Source organism: Rhinolophus sinicus, chromosome 1, assembly GCF_057876585.1.
Source record: "Rhinolophus sinicus isolate RSI-liver-muscle chromosome 1, RSI-T2T, whole genome shotgun sequence".
NCBI classification, from domain to species: Eukaryota; Metazoa; Chordata; class Mammalia; order Chiroptera; family Rhinolophidae; genus Rhinolophus; species Rhinolophus sinicus.
The window spans coordinates 182,584,072-182,608,375 of record NC_142501.1 but is presented as its reverse complement, the minus strand read 5'-3'; the positions used below and the strand labels follow the sequence as shown (position 1 = coordinate 182,608,375).

Genomic DNA, 24,304 nt, shown 5'->3' with positions numbered 1-24,304 from the left:
TCTATTCTCCTTACTCTCCCCATCACCACTACTCTTACGTCAAGGTATACGTTCATGAACTAGGCTCAGCCATCTGGATGTTTGCACCCAGAATTTTGAATGTGGAGGCAATGAAACAAGGAACTAGAGATAATTGAAAAGTATTGAGAGTCCAGTGATGTGAGCACCATGTGTCCACAGCAGTGATGTCAGCAGAGAAAGAGGCACAGGCCCATGGTAACAAGATAACTAGACCATGATTATGACACGGCTTTAGTTTTGGTTCTGCTGCCCTGAATCCTTTGGTTCCTGCCCACTTTCTGAGCCTTCTCATAACTTAGCTAGAGTTGGTTTTAGTGGACTGCAAGTCAGTACCCTCACTGATACACTGTTTCCCCAAAAATAAGACCTAGCCGTACCATCAGCTCTAATGCGTTTTTTGCAGCAAAAATTAATATAAGACCCAGTCTTATTTTATTATATATGAGCCCGGGTCTATAATATAATATAATATAATATAATATAATATAATATAATATAATATAATATAATATAACATAATAAATATAATACCAAGTCTTATATTAATTTTTGCTCCAAAAGACATGTTAGAGGTGATTATCCGGGTAGGTCTTATTTTTGGGGAAACACGGTAGGCACCTTTTAAATGCCAAATGCCATTCTAGATGCTGAGGTCAAAGAGATAAAAAGTTACTGATCGTAGAAAAGTGCAATATAGTGAGGACATGGATGTGCTAACCAAAACATTTACAATAGGATATATATATATATATATATATATATATATATATATATATATATGGAGGTATGTGCAAGGATGAGAGGACTAGAAAAAGGAGTGCCTTTGGTTGCCTAGGGCATCAGGCGCTGTCACAGTGGTGACTCTGGAGCTGGGGAGAGATAGTTGGCAGAGGAAAGTAGCCATGGGGGGGAGGAGGGGAGCAGGGAAGGAATTCCTGACAGAGGGGATAGCATGTTCTATCACAGAGAATGACATCAGGGAATACTAACAAGTCACTAAGGCAATAGGATAGATACATGGTGGGAGAATGGCAGGAGGGAAGACTGAGTGTGAGGATGGATGCCACACTAAGAGATTTAAATTTTGGACATTAGAATGCCATTAGAAAGATCTCCATAAAAAGGAGAGGGTAGATGAGAATGAGCCAAGAGATAAAGAAACCAGTTAAGACTGTGGTGTTTCTCTTTGTAAGTTTTGTATTCAAAGGGCTGACACAACATGTCTCTTCACAACACCGCCTATGTTTCTTTTGCAAACTCACACATATAAAGTCTCAGTAGCATACCTGACTTTTTCAACTTCCAAATATTAAGAGCTAACAAGTAAACCTTTCTTATCTCTCATGGTCTTAGTTTCGTTTGTCATATTTCCATGCAACCTCACCCTTCACATGTTATTGGAAAGCAATAAAAACATTACCTCATTAATAGGAATGTTCAAAGAGAACTTGGAAGCATCTCTCCACACACTGATGAGTCAGTTGATGGTGCATGTGGCTACTGCACTAATGGAATGGGTGAACGCAGACGTGAGGTAGGGGTCACAATGGACAGATGCAAATGACTGAAGAGGCGAAATGTGCATGGGGACAAGGAGTTAAAGATATTGAGATCACGATGGTATAACTGAAAGCAACAGTGTGTTTCAAAACATTTAATGGAAGATAATGATCAAAGCAAGTGGTTCCTCTATACAGAAGGCAGCATACACAGGCCTAAATTCTACAAGTGAAAGATTTCCCCCCCTCCGGTTACTGTGGTCCCTTCTTGCTCTGGGTTGGCAGGAGCCGAAAGTGTGATAATGAACATTTGTGCTCATGATCTTCTCTTGCTAAAGCCTTGATATGTGTGTGTGTGTGTGTGTGTGTGTGTGTGTGTGTGTGTGTGTGTATGGTGTTTTCATCCCCAGAACAATACTCAAGTTCTGTTTTAACACATAGCGTAGCTGAAACATTACACAAAGAGGAAGTAGGGTTGATGGGGGTGGTAGAAGGGGTAGGAATGGTCGGGAGGGAGAGAAGGGGAGAAGACGGGAGAAGGGAGGAGGAAGCAATGAACTAAGAGGAGGTAGAAGGAAGTAAGGAGAGGCTCACAGGCAGTGAAGGAAGACAGGTCAACTCAAAAGAAAATATTAAATTGAACTAGTTCCTGTTACTAGCTGGTTTAAAATGGAAATTGTGGGTCAGCCACTCATTATAGCAATTGTTCCCATCATTAAATGTTTGTTGAATTAAAACAATTTAAATACATTGTTGGATTATAAAGAGTAACAGGAAGGGTAGGGCTGCCGAGAATAAAAAAGAGCTGCTGCAAGAAGTGATGATGGACATGAGAAAACATGATTGGCCTAAAATAAGGAAGCAAATTATTTATAATAGCTGAGGTGAAAACTAGGAAATCTGGAAGAAAAGTGTTAAGGCTCAGGAAGCTGCACTGCCTGTGTTGTCTGTGACGTTTAATACACCACAGAGGAAGTGTAGAAAGTACGCTTGTCTTTGGAGAAGGCATAGCTGGACAATGCCTCTGCTGTGATTTTATTCTTTTGGATGCAGCACACTTGAGAAGAGTAATTATTTTGGTGCTGTTTACTCTTGTACCTTGTAATCAGAGTTAAAAACTAATATTTACCTGTATCTTGCTTTAGTAAGATCAGTGTTGGCCATGGTTCTAAAATAGACACAGATGCATTTCTGAAAGGATACGTACCAAATGGTTAACAGTGGCAACCTGTGGGAGTGGGGATGGTGATGAGCAAAGCTTTCATCTTTTACTTCACAAATTTTTGTAATTTATGGTAAAGTTAATTTTCAAAGTTAACATTTTAAACAATTTTTCTCTTCTTTTCCTCGCCTACCCTTACATACTGGAAGTTTCTGTTGCAATTACAAAATGGATACATGCTTATTGTACAAATGTATGGTAATTTATTTAATCAATTCCTATTGACAAACTTGCAGGTTGTATCCAATTTTTTACAATGAGAAACACTGTGAAGGTGATCCTACTTATATGTTCCATATGTGTCTGTATTATGTAGGATAAATTCATAGAAGCAGAATTTCTGGGTCAAAGAAATTGTGCACCTTTATTTTGAGAAGTGATACTAAATAGCTTGTTGATATGTTATAGTAATTTATACTTTAACTAAAGTACATGATTGTGCTAATTTTCCCTTACATTCACCAACACTGGACATTATTATTCTTTTTAATTTAGGCCTTTTTATCAGTAAAAATAATTTCTTCTTGTTTAAATTGGAATTATTAGTAATGGGGATAGTTTCATATGCTTAATGGTGGTTCTGTTATTTAAAAAGTAATTTGCAAGAGCTTTCTATGTAAAGTGATATTTACCCTCTGCCAAGCATGTTGAGACTATGTTCTCCCAATTTATATGTGTTATACCTTTGTTATAGCATCTTTTCATATAAAAGTACTGTGGTTTTATGTAGTCAAATATGCCAGTCTTTTTCTTTAGGATTTCTGTGTTTTATATCATGATTAGAAAGAATTATAGATATATTCTCATCTACATCACTACCATCTTGGTGAATAGTGGGACTCAAAAACTGGTTTTAAAATTCGTAAGAGTATTTTACAAAGCTTTAGGTAATTAAGTTGACAGAAAGTATTAGCCATCTAAAATTATTTAAAAATTATTAAAATTATTTTAATAAAAGCCTATCTTTTGTGTGTATCCTTCCTTTTTATCTTTCTAACACTACAGTCTCTAGCAACAATTGCATGCTACTCAGAAGGTAAGTAAAGATTAAAAGATTTTTCTGTGACAGAAAAAGAATAAATCCTCATTTTGCAATGCCTGTTGTGAATAGAATAAAAAGTGCATTCTTTTTTTTTTTTTTTAAGAGTAGAGGTCATGTTGTGCAGACCATTTATTTGCATTTATTGGCATATCATTTTTTTCCCATGTAACAAGCCAGTGAAGATAGAGATGTGTATCTATGTCAGTATTGCTGTAACTGCTCTTGATAGTGCATTTCTGCACGTACCATCACCACTGAAGGCATTGCTGGATATCAGCTTCATACAATAAGCGACACCATGCTTTGCCAAATGAGTATGAGATCACCAAGGCCTGAAACAAGAGGAGAAATATCAATTGTTATCAGTTACTAAATTGGTCATCTCATACAGTTCCATCTGTCTATTTTCCTATCCCAGATTGTATAACCCCTACCTACCCTTTAAGGCTCAGCTCCAACATATCTTTTTCTGTGATGCCTACCTTAATCTCAGTAAAATTACTGAAAAGCTGATAGCTAACCTCAGTAATGCAGTTGGAACGGGTAGCAAATAGGAAAAAAAAAAAAAGGCCATATTTAGGCTTTCTTACTTTTTCTGTGTGAATATTTGGAGAAAATAAAATCTCATGTTCTGTTCTTTAAGGGACTACTTAATAACCAAAAGATACCATTTTATTTTACAAATTAGATTTGAAGTCACAGCAAATGATAACACAAAATAGTTCATTGAACTAGGAAGAGAAAATTAACATGTGTAACAACTGATTTGTACTTTAAAATTTATGATTAGTCTTTCCATTTGGATGATATTTGTGATTTGCATTGGTATGATTCATGCAAGTCCACACTTCACGTAAATACAACCCTTCACAAAAAATATTTACTGATTTTCTTTGACATAAATGTTCAGTTTAATACAGTAACTGGAGAGCAAAAAAAAAATGTGTTTTGTATTAAAACAGGATTTAGTCTTCTCAAATAAGAGCTAAAATGATGTTTTATCTTGTCATTTTATTTGATTCTCGAAAATCTACGTGGCAGCCACACACCTCCTGAATAGCTTGTATGGGTGTGCTTGAATCAAAGCTACGTGATTTTCTTCAATGGAAAAACAGATAATGAAGTTGCTTCATTTCTCAGTCATCAACAGAGAATAGCCAATAATTGATCTGGGAAGGGAGGGAGGATCTTATATAAGCTGGCACTGATTTTTTTTTAATGTATTTTATTGAATCTGTCTCCTGATGATTAACACAGAAATTCCTCTACCAATTACGTTCGCTTTTATAAATGACTTGTGTCATAATTTAAAGCTTGCCAGGAGCAGCTTCAACTCAAAACATGTGTGTAATTCACTCTTCTGGCTCATTTCCATTCCATCTCCCCCCAGTCCTGATTCTCTCACACATGTGAAACGCTCCACACTGAGAATATGTATTCCCCTTGGCCAGAAAAACTGACCTACCATACAGAGAAGACTAGAAAGGAATTCCATGGGTCAGGTTTCACACTTCCTTTCTAATCAACTGATTTCAGCCTTCTGCCTCTTCTGCCAATTTTTTTCTCCCCTTCTTTATTTTTTTTAAAAAACTATCAGCGTTCTGGGCAAACAACTCAGTTAATCGATTTGAATTTTAGTTTCTTTTCTGTTAATATTTCTCTTCCTCTAGTAAGGAAGCTAATGATCTGTGAAGTTTCCAAAATAGGGGTATTAACAGGTAAAAGAAAGAAGAAAAAATGATTTGGAGACCATATTAGCCCCAAATCTCTACCTGAACAATAAACACTTGAACATAGAACCATAGTAAAATTTCCCTATCCTGTAAAAGCTATGCAATTTGGCTGTAATGTAGCTCTTTATTAGTAGTAACATTTACATTATTATTAAATGGACTTATTTCTTTTCTACTGTGCGTGGTAATGGGGGGCTTAGGAAAAGCAGATAGCCATATTTATAGCTCTGGGCCTATACGGTCGTGGGCTACATGTCCAGGAAGATGATTTATTTGCTAAAAATGTATTGCATGCCTCTTTTTTTCAATGCAGTTTATCTTGCCAGGCTTTCCAACATGGATTTGGGGACAAGGTAAGGAAAAAAGGTGGGAAAGACTATAATAAGTAGACAAAGCTACCATAAGTAGAAGATGTTGTATCACAAAGGGCTAGCCAGGGAGCAATAAACATGGAGACAAAGGGATGGACCAATAATGAGCTGCTATTCATTCAGTTAACATTTGCCAATCATCTACGATGGGCTAGGCTATGGAGCAATGCTCTGGGGACAGAGCAGTAAATACAAGAGTCTCTAAACTCCCCCCCAAACCCCTAATTTTCAGTCTAGCATAAAGGCTAGGAGGAGGTAGCATCGGAAGAAGAGACAGTCAGTCTTGAGGACAGAATGAAGTGTGGTCAGAAGTGGGAAAACACACTTCAGGCCCAAAGGCCCTCATGGTGTAAATCTTCCTTTTATATGACCTGAAGGTGACTTTATCAAGCTGAAGATATCAATAGGCTGAAAGATATGGTGATAACTAAAACACAGTCTTGGAATGCACGCACTTACATTTCACAGATGCCACGTGTGGTGTACATGGATTACTATGTTATAAGGCAGTATGTGATCCAAGCCATTGGAGAGGGAGGAAATAATTGAAAATTTACTGAGTGCCACAGCACTGGCTATGTCACATTGTCTGCAATGCTCAGTGCTCTCTCTTTGATAAAGCTGCCTCCCCTTAACTGCCAACTCAAAGAAGCCATGATGGGCTGGTTTTCCCTAGGTGTGGCCACTGTTTGGATTGGCACTATAGGCCTGAACCAAATCAGCTATAGGCTATAGCCTGGTAGATATTATATGATGTATCCTGGCCTGAAAATATGAACTGGCCAATTGGATTACTTTTCATTGGAATTGAGCTCAGAGCCACTAAGAAAACAAAGCGATTACCATAGCATGGGGATGTAAAAGTGAAGTCACGATTCAGAGCATTGAGAGGGACTATGCATTCCATGGAAGAAAGAGCAGAGTCAGGTTAGCAAAGAAGCTTCAGCATTGTCCTGGAGCTCAGGGAGGGCCCTAAGCTCCCCTCCTCTGTCTGACTTATGAGAAGATGACTTCCCATTTCAGGATAATATGAAGATGACAAGAGCAGGTTTTGGCGAATAGTGCTGGTAAAAGCCTGAATTGGCTCAGGAAAGAATAGAAGAATGAAAATTCAAAGTAACAAATACAAACAACTACTGTGAGGAGTTTTGCTATGAAGAAAAGGAGGGAAATGGGTCAGTGAGTAGTGGAAGGCATGGGGTCAGCAGAGGAAAAGTTTTTAAGACAGTGAAAATAACATTAATATGTTGGTAGGAAAGATGCAGTAAAAAAGGGTAAAAGGGATCAAATATATGGTGATGGAAGGAGGACTGACTCTGGGTGGTGAATACACAATGTGAGGTATAGATGATGTATGACAGAACTATACACCTGAAACCTATGTGACTTCACTAACACTTGTCACCCCAATAAACTTTAATAAAAAAATGGGAGGGGACAATGATAATGAAGGAAAAAAGGGATAGAGTTTCTAGAGGGATGTCCTTAAGCGTGTGAGAAGGGGTTAGAACTGGTTGATAAATGGAATTCATCCTTTGTATTGGGAAGAACACAGAGTATTGGCACCAGTTAGTGTAAATGGGTAGCTGTGGCCATGATAGCCTGTGTTCTCTTCTGAATGTTTTTATTTTGTCAGGGAAATGAAATGGCCTGAGAAACTAGGGAGTACACAAAGGATAGGGGATACAGGAAATTTGAGGAAAAAGGACAAGTTAGGAAATTGTTAAATGAGAGGATGAAGGGATTGCAGAGACTTGATGGCAAGGCAGCATTTAGGACCCAGTTGACGGTTAGTGATCACTAATTTAAAGTAAAACCAGTCAATGTCAGCTGCATTGTGGGTCTGGAATAGGCACAGACTTGGGTTTCATAGTATTATGATTGGCCAAGTGAGGTCTACAAAGAGAGCTAGATATGGGGGTATAGTGGGATATAAAATGGAATGGTTATCTTAATTGACTATGGAATTTAACTTCATCAGGGGGCATGTGAGATTGTGAGGGTTGAAAGAAAGTGAAAAGACGATAGGTAGGGGACCCTAGTTGTGACAATGAGTGGCCAAGGTGGGACAGAGGGCAGTACCCTGGAAGAAAGAAAGTCAATAGGCAGTTTTTACATTCTAATAAAAATATCTATTTATGTGTTTCTCCCACTAGATCAGGGTTTCTCAACTTTGGTACTATTGACATTCTTTAGTGTGTGTGTTTGTGGGGGGGAGCTGTTCTGTTTATACTTTAATATATTTAGCAAAATCCCTAACTTGATGCCAGTAGCACTGGCCCAGTAGTATGAAACAAAACTATCCCCAGGTACTGCCAGATATTCCTGGGAGACAAAAATCAACCTTGAATGAGAACCACACCACTGGAACATAGGCTTCTTAATACAGAATGTATCTTATTCATTATTATGTTACCAATGTTTAAAAAATACTTGGGCACAGAGTGAAAACTCAATAGAAGTGTTATAAACGAAATATTTTTTGTAAAAGTCAATAGGTGCTATGTTGACTGTCTCCACAGTCACTCCCAGGTTCGTTGATTTGATAGAGGAGCTCATAAGACCCAAATAGGTAGTCGTACTCATGGCTAGGATTTATTATAGCAAAAGGCACAAAGCAAAATCAGCCAAAGGAAAAGGCACATGGGGTTAAGTCTGGGGCAAATCAGGTGCAAGCAAAAAGCATCTCTCCTAGTGGACTCACAGATTGTGCCCTTAATTCTCCCAACAACAAGTTGTGACAACTGAATGCTGGCTTTTCCCAACCAGGGAAGTGTCTTGAAAACTCAGTGGCTGGGGTTTTGTTGGAGGCTGGTCATGGAGGCACCCTCTGCCTAGCACCCAAATTCCAGACTCTCAGAAGGAAAGCAGATATTCAGGATAAACCACATCTTTTGCACAGTTTAGGAACAGGGGAACAGTTTAATCAGTTCTAGAAAAAGTGGGAACCCTCCATCCCCAAATCCAAGTTCTCAGACACAATCCAAGGGTCAACCTTGTAAGTAAGACTTTCAAAGGATAGAAGTCAGGTCAACTGTGTTAACTCTTTTCTGTATAGGGGATTTATATGATATATCACATAGTGAAACAATACAATTTCCACCGAATCCCTGTTTTTAAAAGTCTTAATCCCTGTCCGAATGTCTCATTTCCCATCTTTTGTTCTATATCAATTTGCAATAAAAGAAGTGTCTCTAGTCCAGGAACGCCTACTCTGCATACCCTATTTCTTCAGAAAATAGTTCAGGGATCATTTATCGTTTATAAGGAATGATGCCAGGAGATCCAAAAACTCTTTATTTCTCATTACAGCCTGCCAAGAAAACAAAATATTCTCCATGTTAGTTGATAAAGGAAGAAAACAAGGGCTTTTATTTGTGAAATATTGAAGAAACCTGTCTTAGCTGCCTTAGAGCAAGATATACTTAACAGAATAAACGTATTTCTGAAAATAGAGTTAAACTCAGCAAAAATATTAACACTAGTTGCTTGAACTGCTGACCACATAAAACTATTGTCCAATTATTTAAAACTCTGTCTCAAAAAAGAAACCATTCACAGATAATTTATAATTCTCATAACTATGAGGAGTTTATAGTAAAGGTTACTCTCCACAGGTCACAGCAGAGAACAGAGAAGCTGCAGGAGTGAGAATGCTGAGCTGCTCTCTGTGACTCCACCTTTTGTTCAATTAAAATGCCTTCTTATGGAAGTTCTAATAAAATAAAAATGTGGGACTGTCAAACTAAAAAGCTTCTTTACAGCAAAGGAAACTATTAATATCAACAAAATTAAAAGGTAACTTACTGGATGAGAAAAAAAAATATTTGGAAATTATATATCTGGTAAGGGGTTAATACCCAAAATATATAAACAAGTCATACAACTGAATAACAAAAAGAATCTGATTAAAAAATGGGCGGAGGATCCGAATAGACATTTTTTTCCAAAGAGGACATACAGGTACATGAAAAATGTTCTATGTCACTAGTCATCAGGAAAATGCAAATCAAAACCACAGTGAAATATCACCTCAAACCTGCTATCAAAAAGACCAAGAATAACAGGTGTTGCTGAGGATATGGAAAAAAAGGAACACTTTTGCACTGTTGGTAGGAATGTAAATAAGTACAGCCACTATGGAAAATAGTATGGAAATTCCTCAAAAAATTTAAAAGTAGAACTACCATATGATCCAGAAATTCCTCTTCTAGGTATTTACCTGAAAAAAATGAAAACACTAACTCAAAAAGATATCTGTACCTCCATGTTCATTGTAACATTGCTCACAATAGCCAAGACATTGAAACAATGTGAGTTTCTTCGATGCATGAATGGATAAAGAAAGTGTGATGTGTGTATATACAATGAAATATTATTCAACCATAAAAAGGAAGGAAATCCTGCTATTTGCAACAGTATGGATGGACCTTGAGGGAATTATGCTAAGTGAAATAAGGCAGAGAAAAACAAATAATGCATGTGTGTGTATGTATACAATGACGTATTATTCAACCATAACAGGAAGGAAATCCTGCTATTTGCAAGAATATGGATGAAACTTGAGGGAATTATGCTAAACGAAGTAAGTCAGAGAAAGACAAATAATGCATGATCTTATATGTGAAATCTAAAAAAAAAAAAAAAAATACAAAAAACCCTTTCCCCCCAAAAAAACAATCCTGCTGGAGATAGGGGGCAGGAGGTGGGTGAAATGGGTGAATTTTATTTATAAACTAAATGTCATGAGTATGTAACATACAGCATGGTGACTCTAGTTAATAATACTATATTGAATATTTAAAAGTTTTTGAGAGTAAATCTTAAGAGTTTTCAATACAAGAAAAAACTATGTATGATGAAAAATGTTAACTAGACTTGTGATCATTTCACAGTATATACAAATATTGAATCATGAATGTGAAACTAATATAGTATTATATGTCAATTATACATCAATAAAAATAAAAACTGAAAACTGACAAAAAAAATGCTCTAATGAAATGCCACTGAGTGACAAGGTATATTTTGGGAAAATTCAGTGAACAAGATATAGCACTGTGAGGACAGTGGCCATGATTAAGAATCTAAGAGGCAAAAAGAAAAAAAAAAAAGAAAAAAAAAAGAATCTAAGAGGCAAATAAGTATATGATCAAACAATGGATACAATAAGCAAAGGTAACAAAATAATCAAAACATAACACACAAGTTACTGAGATACATCAGTGTGTTAGATACTGGCTTTAGGAATCTCTAAATTAGGATATAGGGTGTACGGACCTGTCCCGTTTTGTAAAATACAAACATCAGTAAAATTAATTTTATAAATGACTAATTATGTATATTGATATGTGAAAGATGGATACCAATTTATTCACATTGCATTGGCAGGAGGAAGAGATGGTACTTCATACGCGTACATCTTTCCCTAGATTCACAGATGGGGTTCACATGTTACTTTTGAGATTTTTGAGAAAATTTTAATATAAAAAAGTTTTAAGAAAAGTCATTTCTATATAAGGGAGATTATTTCAAAGATTCCTACAAAACTCCTAAGAAATGGTGCATGTCTGACCAAAGTATCGGAGGAAAAAAAGAAACAATAACAAGATAATGCTAAGTCAGCAATTACTGAACCTTATAACTGGTAAGAGGTAGACAGTGAGAAGGAGAAGAGTCAAGGGCAACTAGATTGCTGGCTGAGATAACTAACGTGTTTCCCCGAATATAAGACCTAGCCAGACAATCAGCTCTAATGCATCTTTTGGAGCAAAAATTAATATAAGACCTGGTCTTATTTTATTATAACATAGGACCAGGTCTTTATAATAATAATAATAATAATAATAATAATAATAATAATAATAATATAATACAATACAATACTGGGTCTTATATTAATTTTTGCTCCAAAAGTTGCATTAGAGCTGATTGTCCAGCTAGGTCTTATTTTTGGGGAAACAGGGTGGGTACATTTAGTTAATCAGAGAACACGAGAGAGGGATGGGATGCTCAAAACTGAGGGATTATGATTTGACCTTTGAGCATGCTGACATTAGGCACCAACATAACATTGGACAGGTGAAAGCTTTTTGACAAGAGGGTCTCCATCTCAGGAAAGAAATCAAGATTGCAGATAATATTGACTGGGAAGTCAGTCAGTGTATCATTCCTTTATCCAGTGTCTGTTCTGTGGCAGGCACTCGCCGGGCCTGTAAAAGCTGTGAAGCCAGAGTTGTCTCCTGGTTTGCTTTCTGACCTTCTCTCCTCCATTGATTTTGCTCTCTATTCACTCTTCCACTGAGCCCCTGACTCCTATGCCCCTACCTTATACCTTGTCATTACAAGTAACTTCAAGTAACTCCACAATCTCAATGTCAAGTTTTCCACTGTCTGCTTACCACCTCTTATCATCTTAGTTTCCTCCATCTGGTACTCTAACTCCAAAGCTTTCTTTGCCTCATTGGAACCTACAAGTCTACAACCTTTTCATTGTCAATTCTTAACCCTCTCACATTCTCATATTATTTCATACCTAGCTTCCATACCAACCTCTTCTCCCTTCACTCCTACAGAGCCTACTGTCTCAGTCATTTCTCCTGCAGCTAGGGGTTTTCATGTGACTCATTTCTGTCCCATAAACTTTAGTAGAAACCTAGTGGAGTTTGTGTGTACGTGTGTGTGTGTGTGGGGGGGGGGGAGGAGTTTGGGAAAGCTTCGGTGTGTCTCCTCCCTGCCTGCTTTGCTCTGCCTTAAATGAGGTCACGATGGGTAACTCCTTGGCAGCCATGTTGCAACCATGAATGAAAAGCCATGGGAACTGCCAGGATGTTGGGTGGCCTTGACACTTTGGAACAGCTGAACCAGAGGCAGCAGCTGCGTTCCTCTGGATACCTACTTATGCAAAATATAACCCTATTTGATGCAGAAAGCATTCCTAAGTAATATGCCCCACAAAAATGAGGGGTGTTTTGCTGAATTTGTGTCCTTTAGAGTGTTTTGTGTTAGGATGAATGTTTTTCACCAATATTCTGCTATAGGCAATGGGGAAAGTTGATGGTGTTTAAATAAAGGAAAAAGATTTAGATCTCTATTTTAGAAAGAGTTCTCAGTTGGATGTGTGGAAGATCACACGTTTTCCTTCCTTTAGATAATGCTTCCTTCCTTTTTCCATGCGGTCTTGGTGGGAATTAACTACATCCCTAACTCCATGGCCCTAGGAATTACTCCAGGGAGTGATATGTGAACCAAGTAGGGCCAATCAGAATCCATCCTCAGGATTATGCTAATCAGAGCTAGAGGGGAGGCTGAGCCCTGATTCTGGCATCATGGGCTGGGATGCTGTGAAGGTGCATCACTTAGGCCAGGTCACCCACTATTTCAGGCTGGTTCTCTGGAGGCAAACAGCAATGGAGTTTGGGGTGCAGGTGTGTATTAGGGTTCAACCCCTGTATGAGGAATGGAAAAGATACATAGTGGATTGCGGTGCAGGTTTGGCAAAGCCTCAGCCAACCTGGCAGGGATCTCTAGAGTGAATAAAGCCCACTGAGGTCCTGCATGGGCTCCAAGTGGCTGTTCAGCCTCGGTAAGTCACTAGATGCATGCCACCATGGGAAAGCTGTGACCTCAAGTGAGGTGGCTTTCTGCAGGTGAGGCATCTGACAGCTGGAGGCTGTTGGCTTATTGCATTCCCTGCAGCTGGCAGCAAGTCCTGTCTGGAAGGGGGATGTGGCCGGTGCATCTCTATGTCTGCCACACCCAGCAGGTGGAGAAAGCCTGCCTGCTGTAGGTGAGAAGAGGGCCAATATATTAACAAAACCAGAGCTGAAGGATGGAAAAAGAAATGCAAAAGTAGGCTTGAGTCTATAGACCCAGTTGCAATTGAGGCCAGAACTACTCTTACCATTCTTCGTTATTTGAGTCAATAAATTCCCTTTTTTTGGTTTTAGCTATTTTGGTTATGTCAGTCTGAATTGAAAGAGTTTCTGTGTAAGGCAATAATTGATTTGAAGGAAGAATAAGTGGTAAAGAGACCTTTATAGAAACTGGGCAGACTTGATGAATCACTCAGGTAGTAGCAATGGTGTTGAAAAATATGTGAGAGAACTGACAGGCCACAATGACTGGTTTAATGCAGGACCAAGGAGAGCGAGAATTCTCAGATAACTTTCCAGCATTTGATTTAGGTGATAGGGGAGGATAGTGAAGCTATTTATGTTGATAGGAAATAGAGGAGCAGGTGGAAAGTGGGAGGAATTTATTGGTTTAGATTTACAACATACTATATTTCAAGTGCATACAATGGACTTATTTAAAATCTAGAATGCTAGCTAATAAATTTTCAGTGAAAAATATCACTATCGACTGACAGGAAAACTTAAAACAGTTGATCAGTTGAGGAGTCTTTTTGGATAGAAGGGCCCTTTTGTGAAGCCAAATTTAAATTGGGAACTTGCTTGAGTTGGGATAAATTAAGTTAAATGATGCTTCATTGTCATGAAGTGTGATAGTCATCTTCACTACAAGGATAGATTTGACCAGAAAACTTGAATATTTTGTCAGTTGGCTGGGATACCTCTGCCCTTGTACGGTAGTAGCAAAACCCTGGAAAATCTTTGAATCTTATTTACATAAATCTCCATTTACAGAAAATGGCAACCAATGATCTTTCCCCTGCATTTTGGGGTACATCTTCTTCTAGTGTCAGTTATCCTCATTTTATCATCCAATACAGGTACATGAGTAGTGGAGAGGAGAGGAAGACAAAAATCAATGGTGGGTGGTCTAGTGCTTACTTTATCAGATCCAAAAACCTAGAAATGAGGCTATCACATGCTATAGATACTTTTTAACTTCCTCATTTCATCTCGCATATAGAATTGCCATCTATCCGTATGGGAGGAATGAGTGATATATACAACACCTCTGATGTTGATGATATGTAGTTATTGTACAATTGACATGTTCATGAGTTAGATGCGGCCCCATCTTTATACCTGTCAAGAAACATGTATAATCCAAAGGTATAGACAAAAAAAGTGTGTTGGATAATTGTGAGGCACTAATCGTGATTCTTCGTACTCGGTATCAGATCCTCACTATACTACCTCTAGCTCCTATTTTTCAATTTACTCCTTTCCCTCTTAACTCATAGCCCCATTTGTCATTGCTTCCCACTGTCTGAGGCACATTGTACTTCACTAGGACCTCTAATCACTTAATACTTCCCAATTCACTGAAAACAGAAATTCTCAGTGGCAGCAATACCACCCCAAAGGGACAAGTTATTAAATACAGGTGGGGCAAAAACATCTTAGATATTAGAATGTTTTGTGGTCCTCCAAAGGGCCAAGATACATAAGCAGATACACAGTATATCTTTGGTGTTCAAATTTCATGGGGGGAGTGACTAGGAAAAAATTGTTTAAAAAGGCACCTTAGGGAAGGATAATGGAAATAAAATATGCCTGAGAAAAACTGAATTAGAGCAATAACTTACCTGAAATATTCAATTATATCAATTTGGGCTTCACTTCCACTCTACACTCCCCTGTCCCTGTGATTTTCTGTAGTGTCTGATCCAACTTTGTTTGACAGAAATGAGGTGAGCCTTATATGTAATTTTAAATTTTCTAATAACTGCATTAAAAGAGGTATAAAGAATGAGGTGAAATTAATTTAAATAATATATTTGACTTAACCCAAAAATGTTCAAAATATTAAACATACAACCAATGTAACCATTAATGAAATATCTTACATTCTTTTGTGCGTGGGTGAAAATTTTAAAACTCAGTATGTATTTTACATTTATAGCACATTTCAACTCAAATATTAATTTTCATTGAAATTACTTGATCTGTTTTCATATTTCATGAAATTTATGGTTAAAAGTGAAATCACATGCCCAAGTTATTCTAAACATTTATTCTAAACAATTACTTAAATATTTTCAATAACCAAATACAATATATGGGTTTTTTAAATTAAAATTTATTGGGGCAACAATGGTTAGTAAAATTACATAGGTTTCAAGTGTACAATTCTGTAATACATCATCTATATATCACATTGTGTGTTCACCACCAGAGTCAGTTCTCCTTCCATCACAAAATAGTATTTTAATTTTAATTAATTAAAATTAAGTGAAATAAAAATTTCAGTTTCTCAGCACACTAGGCATATTTTAAGTGCTCAAAAACCATGTATAGTTAGTGGATACCATGTTAGAAAATGCAGATCTGGTATGTTATTCCCTTACAGTTCTCTTTCAGTTTTTTTCTTTTTGCTGGATTGCTGGATACAGACACGGTGAAGATATAGAATTGAAAGACACTAGCACTGGACTCTTCCTATTTTTTCATCCTTACCTCGTACTTTGGATTTTACTTTCCATGCATAGTGAACTACTTCTAGTTTGACAAGCACACCTTGATCTTGCAGCTTCTGTTCCATTCTACTTTCCTCCTGAAATGCCCTTTCCATATTTTCTAAATTTATATTCCTTCCTTAAAGCCCAATTAATTCAATTAAGGTCCATATTATTCTCATCTGGGGGTTCCGTCATCTTATTTGCAACAGCAATTTATACATCCTGGATTTCTGAATCTGTTAGCTTTCAACCTTGTATTCTGTTGTACTGCATATGTGTCTCCTCTGGATGCCGCAAGCTCTCTGAGAAAGGAGATTATCAAATACATGGTGATGGAAGGAGAACTGACTCTGGGTGATGAACACACAGTGGGATTTATAGATGATGTAATACAGAATTGTACACCTGAAATCTATGTAATTTTACTAATAATTGTCACCCCAATAAATTTAATAAAATAAAATAAAAAAAAATAGTAATAAAAAAAGAAAGAAGATTATACCTCCCTTGTCATTGATTCTCCTTAAAGTACCAAGTACCTACCCTGAATATTATAGGAAAATCAGCCAGTGGATTTTGGAGGTCATTTTCCTGGTGACACATAGAAGAAAGAAAGAAGAGAAAAAAAGAGAAGAGAAGAGAAGAAGAGAAGAGAAGAGAAGAGAAGAGAAGAGAAGAGAAGAGAAGAGAAGAGAAGAGAAGAGAAGAGAAGAGAAGAGAAGAGAAAAGGAAGACTAGCTCAGGACAGGTATATGATATCAAAATTCATTTGAGTCTTTTTTGTTTTTAGGTGATCGTATGGCTCATGTTTTGTGGACTCCCTTTCACAGGGATAGCTACTAACAAGGTACAAGTATCACAACTTCTCCATTCTGACATCAGGGCAGACATCACAAATAGAAGATGGTGTTCTTTCCCACTGAGCTCAAATACAGCCTCAGAATACTTTTATAAGTTATTTCAACTAATATAACTCCTCTTAAGACAGCCACCACAAATTAATTGGAATTACCATGAAAGTTGAAAGCTTTCTGTCATCCTTGTCTTTGTTCAGCCCACCATATTCCCTTTCAGAATATATATATATATATATATATATATAACACAACGGGTTTTAGACTAAGATATAAAACAGTTCATGAGCATCAGAAGGCAAGCATCCATAGCATACAGGTAAAAAGCAAATCCCCTGTGGTAAAACAGACTTGGGATTTAATCTACTTTTACTACTTACTATCTGCACAATCTTGGGCAAGTCACCTAACTTCCCTGAGTCTTATTTCCCTTTAAAAAATGATATAATAATACTAGCTTTGCAGGATGATTATAATAATTAAAAATATATGACACATCATTCATTTGGCACACAGCTTGGCACATAGTAAGCATTCAGATGAAATCAATATTCATCGTCTTGAGATAATTATGTTATATTATTAGCTAAATGTTCAGTGTTTATATTCTTTGGCTTCCCAACCAGCTTAACTTCTTGGAAGGAAGAATTATGTGCCATTTGACAATTTTATCCTTTCAAGAGGCAGCAAATTCTAAGCATAGGGCTGACCTTCAATGACTACTGAATGAATGAATCAATGTACCTGTAAACTTACAGTTGCCCTCATATTTAAAAGATGAATTTGCCTACTTAGGTCAAAATAGCTATTAAATACAGGTTTAGCAAATTTCTATGACACCAGATTTCAGTCTAAGGACTATAGGTCAGGGCAGGTTCAAAATTCTAAGATCAATGTCGATGCATCTTTGAGTCCATGCTACTGCTAATGTTTTAATTGGAGCTTAGGTCATAGGGAGAGTAAGCCAACATGGTAAGGACTTGGAGAGCAGGGACCTTCACAGAGGAATGACAGCAAATTGAAAGGTCAGCATCAGAAAATAGGAAGTGGTTTACTAGGAGTTATGTAGGAAAAGGTCTGCAGTAGGCAAGAAATGCAGGTCTCAGTCAGTGAATATAGTCTGGCCTGGATGAAAACACATAGTTAAGGCAATCAGCAGAGAGATAAGCAATTATTTTCAAGTATATTTGGCATTACGCAGTAGAAAATCAGCTATTGAGACTAATTTTGAGTAAGACTTTAACATTTAGAAAGGCCTGTGAGGGGCAAGTCAGGAACCCAATTCTGGATGAAACTCAATAGTAGCCAGTAAATCCAGAGGATCTGCCATAAATGAAAATACCAAAATTTCTTACTTGAATTATGGCAATAATCTTCTATGGGGCTCTTCCTCCTCCTGTCTTCCTCGTCTTCCTTTCCATTCTCCACATGGTAGCCAAAATGACATTTCCAAAATGGAAAACCAATTCTACCATTTCCCTAATTTATAGCCTTCAGTGGCTCTACATTGCTCTTAGAGTTCAAACTCTCTAACATGGTCTACCAGGTCCTGCAAAATCTACTCCTTCTTAGTTCTCTGATCTCATATATTATTATATCACTTAGTGCCATCATTTAAAATCTAGCCACACTGAACTCTTCCCAGTTTCTGCAATGGGACACCTGACGTGGTCTTTCTTACTTCCAGGTTTCTCAATGCTGTTCCTTCTGCCGGAAGATTTTGCCTCTTTTCTGTGCCAGGATAACTTCCTCAGCCTCCTTTGGGTCTTGGTTAGAAGGTATTTGTTATGGGTAATTCAAATCTGTCAAGTTTGGATTAGTTGTCCCTTACATCTTTTCATATTCGTCTCACCTCCTCCTTGTATCTCCTCTCCCCTCACAAACTCTGTCAGGGTAGGGATCATATGTCCTCTTCAGTTATATCTCCAGGGCCCAACATACATAAGGTGTTCAATAAATACAGAGGGTGCCAAAAATGTATACAGATTTTAATAAAGGAAAAAATTGTATTAAAATTATAATACTCAATATACACCAATAACAAGTCCTACTTTTTTTGTATACATTTTTTTTTTTGGCATCCCTGGTATTTGTTGAACTGATAAGTATATCCTGGAAGCTTATTTATAAAGAAGCTCTGGTTCTGTGCAATAACATCATAGGGCAGGCAGCTAGACTCTGGCCAGATGCTGAGTTTTGAACTACTAGACAGAGGTTATAAGAGATCTCCTTGATTATATTCAGAGGATGGAAATAGGTAAATTAAGAGACCTATCCCTGAAAGCAGAAAAGATATAGAAAGAGCCAAGCAGACTTTTATATTTTATAAGTTCTAGTTGTGGTTAATATGGAACCCGATGGTTGCCCATCCATGATTTTTTCTTTTCCAAGCTACTATGTAATATAGTATTAACTAATTATATTGAACTATGTTAACATTAGCAGTAATACGGAAAGAAGGAAATGTGATAATTATATCTTATAATTTTCATACAATCAATACTCATCCCAATAGTGAATGTTGATGGTCTTTCTTTAATCTTGATTAGTTTATAAAACACAAAATGAATTAAGTATTTTAGCTATTGACTGACAAATGGAATTAATGTGTGGGAAGAATATAAGCACCATCTTTTCCCGGCAAGAAAACTACTCAGAGCAATTATCTCCTCTGCTTTACTTGATCCTCCTTCTCTAATGAATTTTACTCTAAAATTCCAACATTGACTTGTATTAAAAAGTGTATTTATAGTGAAATGTTTTTTCATTTTGCTGATGATCCAAATCCTTGAATGATACAGCTAGTATGAAATATTTTGTCCTATTACATAAAACAAGTAGGGTTTCTTCTCTCTGAAAGATATTTATTGTGACCTTGACAAATTGTGACCCACCTCTTGTGATATGTCATCGTATCATTAACATTCAGAGGCATTAACAACATTTAATTAATCACATACTTCCTAGGATTCTGTCAAATTTCTTTTGACTAGCAATGTGGCATTGAATTACTATTGATTTTCTTTATTCCTTTCTTCCTTTCTAACTTGATGGCGATGGTGGGAGTCTACCCATCCCAACTCTTATTTTACCCTTCTTGAAAAAAGTCCTCTTGTTGGACTATCTCATAGCACCCTATAGTTTTTCTTTAAAGCATTTTTTTCAGAATAAATACATTTATTGGTTTATTTTGTTTCATAATAAGTTTCTCACTGAGTTTATTACAAATGAGCACAATAAAGACAGAAGTTTATTTGGCTCATTAATTGTATTCTCTAACATCTAGCATAAGACTTGACATACATCAGACAGTGAAAAATAGTTTTTGAATTACTGAATAAGTGTACTGAACTTTTTAGTCCTGACTGTGTTCAAATTTTGTCAGAAAACAGAAATCACTGTAGTATTGGGATTAGGAAGAAGATTAATTCAGAGCATTGAAGTTGCTGAGGGAGAGAAAGTCTGGAAGATTATTCTTCAGCCCATTTGAAAGTGCAGGATCGCAGGAGAACCACTATCAATGAATGACCCTAGTTGCATGGAGTACTGAAGAGGGTTATTCTCAGGAGGATGGCTGGAGCCACTGGAAGTTTCTGCTGATTATCTCAGCTGCCTGCATATAGCAGGTGATTCCTGGGAGAAGCACTGAAAGCCAAGCAGTGCTGCCAACCATGATCTCATCTGCCTGCAAGCAGCTGCTGCTGCTGAGAAAAATGGCTTCTCTTCAAATCCTTGTGAATGCCTCACTGGCAGAATCTAACCCTGACTGATACTGGATATTGGGACATATAGTTCCACAATCTACACGGGGATGAGAATAAAGTTGATAAAAGACTATTCAGCACACTGCATCATTAGGAGAGAACTCCTAATTAGAGTAAGAATGAACTAGACTGTAAGCTCTATGATGAGAGTGCTATAAAAAAAAGGTTTTTTTTCTCTTTAAGTCAATCTATCCCCAACACCTAGGTGCTTAAGACAGTGGTGGTTAGCTGAGCAACACAGAAGCTTAGGCCCCCTTCCACAGGGTACACTTTTTCTGGGAAATGGCTACCTAGCTACTGTCCTCAGCTTCCCTTATGTCTAGCTGGAACCATGTAACTAATTCTTGCCAACGCATGGTGGACAGAGTGATGTGTATCTATTCCAAGCTGAGGTTGTTAGGGATCAGGCAATCTGTTTTCCAAGGTTTCCTTCTTTGTGGCTGTTGTCTGGCTGAGTGTAGAATATCCAGCAGAGGATTCTGAAGAGATCCTAGGACATGGCAGAGTCATGAATGGAAGGATCTGGGATTTTGTCATGGCTTGAGTGAAAGCTGCTGATGGGATTCAAATGTCTGATGCGACTTTGTGTTATGAGACCTAAATCATGTAGTGTAAAACCAATGGAATTTCAGGGTTGCTTGTTATAGCACTTGGTCACTCCTAAGTGCTTAAGAAATATTCAACGAATAAATAAATAATGAACAGAAAGTGTTACCACGCCCTTTGCAAAATCTATTGAGGTCATTGCCTAAGGACGAGTACCCCATCGGCAAACTGCATTCTGGCAGGCTCTTCTGTGTGCTTCTTACCATTAACAGCTTCTCCTACAGTCATCAAATGTTGTTCAAAGATGTGACAAGACTAGTTTGGTGACTAATTAGGAAGGATCTCCCATTGTTAGAAATTAAAAACTTTTTGTAACACAGCTTTCTAACCAAAACATTTAAAAAAAACAAAACACACAGACATAAAAGGTGATAAGAGCTCTCATTCCTTAACATAACTAGCTTGGTTGATTAGAACTCTTGTTAAGTACCTCCCTAAGTTTAGTAATTCCTGTTTGACAATCTGAGAATTAGTGAGGATGCCAGGACCACGTGACATACCTGAAACTCCACTCTTATCTTGTGGCAGGATCAGGTATTGGAAATTAGCTCGATTATTATTTTCTGATATGTCTTCACATCCCTCTACGAAATCGCTTTAATCCTGGCCGCAGAGATAAAAAGGATAGACCACAGCAACAAAATAATAGGCACTATATTAAGTGTTTTATGTGTTCTCCCAGCTATCACTTCCACACACATAACAATAACCTCTCATTTATTATTGTCCCGACTTTACTGATGAGGAAACAGATGAGCAGAGAGATTAAGAAACATTTCTAAGGCTATACAGCTATTTAATACTTTTCTTTGATTTAGAAAATAATTTATGCATTTGTTGGTAATTTGCCTGATACACTGACAAGTAGTAGGAAGTTTTCATACACCTTTTTGCCAGGTTGTGTTTGGTCATTATTTGCTTTACTAAACATCCTGCTAAAGAATAGGATATTTCTTCACATATTTAGCAAGAAGTTTCTCTTGATTTCCAATTTTTTCGTTTTATACTAATTTCTCCACTTCTACATGTATTCATTATAGCATTTGATCTCTGTCTTCCTCATTGCTTAAAACACCAGAGACCATTTGATTGACCTTTAAGGACTGAAAAACGTTGTCTTAAACCTTCTCATATCATTCTAGTATTTTAAAACCGGAAATGAAAAGCACTTCCTTAAAGGAATTTTGTTTATAACTGTAAGTTTCAGTTACATGCCAATAGATATTATTCATGTCAATTTTCCCAAAGTAGCAACCTAAAAACTAAACAAAATAAAGTGAGAACTATTTCTCTTGTTGATATAGTCCCATAACAATCACTGCTGCTACGAATACAATTGCTATGATTATTCCTCTTATTGCCATAATTATTTATTGAATTCTTATTATTCCCACTCACCACACTAGGTACTTACATATAAGAACACTAATCTTTAAAACAACCCTGTGAAGTAGATATCATTATCCCTATTTTATAGGTGAGTAAGCCCAGGCTCAGGGAGGTTGAAAAACTTCCCCCATGGACATAGCTAGGGCTAGTTAGTGGCAGAGACCAGATTTGAACCCGACTTCAAGTCCTGCTATCTTTCATTACAGCATGTTGCTTCTCCTAAGTTATTTATAAAGATACATGTACAACACAGTTCAATTTGCTTACCTGGAATCAAAGAGAACTGCTCAGCTATATATTTGAATGCTTCTGGTATAATGACATGGGCTTCCAAACATATGTTATGGTTTCCTGCCTCTGTGTTTTCTCCTCCCTATGAGCTGCCTTCTTAACTCGTTTCTGCTATTCAGGTTCTAGCCAGCTGATAACACCCAAGCTATACTTTTATTGAGTTGGTAAGAGATAAACAATAGCCAGGCAAATGCTTCTCTTATGAAGCCTTCCCAGACTCCATCTATGCATGCGATCCCTTAGGTGAGGAAATGCTAGTCTGGTGGAGTGGAGAGGAAGAACCAGTGGATCAGGAAACCAGCGTAGCAGACAGAGGAGGGGAGCAAGCATAGTTTATTTCAGATCCATGGGTTCAATGAAGACTGTTAAGAAAAGGCATGACGTCCACCTCGAATGACGAACAGATCCCAGCAGCATTATTGTTTTAGCTCTAGAATTTTATAGAACAGAAAAGGAGAAAAAAATCTAGACGAGAAGGAAAGGTTGATCCAATACAATTAGAAGATTTATTTGAAAAGTAAAGTGTGATTTTATTCTCTAATGGATGGCTGCTTAACTGTACTTTTTACATTGCTGCCCAAGAAGGACCCTCTCGCACACACAGCTGTTTCCCACCCAGAAAGCTTTTCCACCAGCCAATAGGCCTTAGAGCCTGGGAGAGGAACTAACATATGGCTTGTTAGAGCAGTGAATCTACACATTAGAATCACCTGGAAAACCTTAACAATCTTGCTGTCTGGGTTTCCTATTCAGAGATTCTGATTTAATTGGTCTGGGCATGGGGAGTTTTAAAACCTCCCCGAGCAGTTCGAATGTGGAGCCAAGACTGAGAGCTTGTGAGCAACGAGGATGGCTCTGGGAGCCTGGGTCTCCACGCTGAAAATCTTCAGAATTCATAAGGTAGGAAGACATGAAGTAGCCACTTTGCTACTTTCCTGATATTTTCTTCAGTTTCTATTTCTCCTCCCCCTCCCCCTCCCCCTTTTTTCTCTCCTTCTCCCTTTCTTTTTTGAAGAACGCAAGACTGTCCAAAGAGAAAGCAAGTGGGCCTCAAAAAAGACTTGTTCTGGGAAATTGGGCATTTTGAGACTGGCTAAAGTAGGCAAGAATTCATTCTTTTACTTGGCTAGCTGGCTGGGA

At 37.4% G+C, this 24,304-nt stretch overlaps 1 long non-coding RNA gene across 1 annotated transcript; it reads right to left on the bottom strand.

Moving 5' to 3' along the window:
- Positions 1-1,955: 1,955 nt before the first annotated feature.
- LOC109451023 (uncharacterized) lies at positions 1,956-22,905 on the bottom strand. Its single transcript, XR_016018995.1, has 3 exons — positions 21,985-22,905; positions 15,388-15,527; positions 1,956-4,116 (listed from the first exon to the last, which is right to left on the bottom strand). It is a non-coding gene; the product is annotated as an uncharacterized LOC109451023 (long non-coding RNA).
- Positions 22,906-24,304: the final 1,399 nt, after the last annotated feature.